Here is a 2081-nt window from a genome sequence, read left to right on the forward strand (position 1 = left end):
AACCAACTTGTACACACCATTACATAGAGCTATTGGACAAAGTTCTTTCATGGATGTAGGATTTTGCGTCTTCAAAATTAGAACAATAATAGTATCATGAACAGTAGTCGGGAATTCACCCCGATTAAGCCAATCACAACAATCCTTAAAAACATATAGACCAATATAATTTAAAAAAATAAAATTAACTTAATATTTTTAGATAGTTATGTACATACTTGTAACTTCCACAACCTGGTCTAGATGTTAGACCTGAATTCGGAAGATTACATTAGCCACCGAAGTGGCCCGGCAAGCTATTGAAGTTTTTGAAAATAATCATTTTAAAACATTTGTTATCTTTGGAAGAAAACTTAGTTAATTACTAATTTATTTACAACTCAAAATTTTAAATATACTTTAGCAGCGAAAAAGTGATATTTACATATGTATTAAGTAGAGACTAGGGTTCATGCATAACTAATTAATAACTATATTTCGATATCCTAAAATAACATAAATGTCATGCAGGCTATGTATATATAGGAAAACAAAAAAATTATGTCCCATGCCTGGAACGACGAAAATGTGCAAGTGTATATAATCGCAACAAGTAATAAAGTGACAAGTAAATGTCGAGTTATCGTACCCACAGGGACTGTGAAAAGAATTATTTATAAATACAATTTTAAAAATACTTTAGTGAAGAAAAATATTTTGATTTGAGGAGATGATTAAAAACTAGGATTTTAACTAAGTAGAATAAATAAAAATAAAATAAAAGTTTCAATGCATGATTTCAAAAGATGATTTTAATCAAGATGACATAATTACGTTAAATTAATTACATTTCTTAACTTAGAATTATTAAACTCATGTTTATGTTGTTACGAATAAATTCACGGCAATTCGGTAATTTGCTAACTTATGAACATACTTACCTACCAAAATCTATTTATCTCTTGACTATATCTCTATATCAATTTAACCGATTAAATAAATTTTAATAAGCAAATGTGTTAATGCATACATACTTATGAAATTAAAATAATCTATTGTACGTATCTCTATGCCAATTCAAACAATTAATTCAATATCATAAGCACATAAAAGATTACATGAGGTAACAATGTATTTCTACCTTGAAACAATTTAATCACAATAATCTTGCAAGTTATGCAAGGCTAATGTATCGTTAGATACCATTGCTAATTTAACCCTCACTACCTTAGATGATTAAATATGCATTGATTAAGTATCGTGTCAATTAATTACAATTTCAATCAGTTTAGATAATTAATTCATTAGTTACCTTACAATTTTAATGCAAGAATAACTTAGGCATGATTTTACTTAATCAAACATCTTATCGAGACCTATAACAACACAAACACAATTTTAATAACTCAAGTGATGAAATGCAATCAACCTAACACGAATTAAATTTAAGCTATATTGATTAAATTAAACGTATCAACATCACAAATATTCATAGACATGTTCATCATAACAACAATAAAATTAAAAGGATAGGGAACAAGAATCAAATCCAGTGTTTCTTCAAGGCTTGACTAGAGTGTTCCGCTCATCCTTCTCCGCTTGTTCTTGTTGAACCGAGGCTTCCATGAACACTTGAATGCTACTTCAAATGATGGTTGAAGGACTCTTTTTCAAGAGGTGAAATCAACAAGGGAATGAAGGAAGAAAATGAAGAACAATGGAAGAGAATGAAGAGAGAAAAGTGATAGAGGACTTAACAAATGAATGAGTTTGAGATGTGTTTGAAGTGAGTAGCCAAGGGGGTATTTATAGGTTGAGAAGGCTGCTAAAAATATCCACACTCCCAAAGGGTAGGTAAAAGATAGATAAATTTAGGCTAAAAAACCCTAGACTCAGCTTGAATCAGACCTTCGGAATAACTACATTCAATACATCAACTTGTTTTACTTTCACATGCTCTTTTGTACATATATTTCTTTCGAGTACATATGCTCTATTTTTTTTCATTTTTTTATTTTTTATAAGCATTTTGCTGTATGTACTTTTTTTTCGAGCATTTGATACTTCTTTTCAACTCCCTCAAACTTATTTTCAAAGAACAT

This window comes from Gossypium raimondii, chromosome 3 (assembly GCF_025698545.1).
Source record: "Gossypium raimondii isolate GPD5lz chromosome 3, ASM2569854v1, whole genome shotgun sequence".
Classification (NCBI taxonomy): domain Eukaryota; kingdom Viridiplantae; phylum Streptophyta; class Magnoliopsida; order Malvales; family Malvaceae; genus Gossypium; species Gossypium raimondii.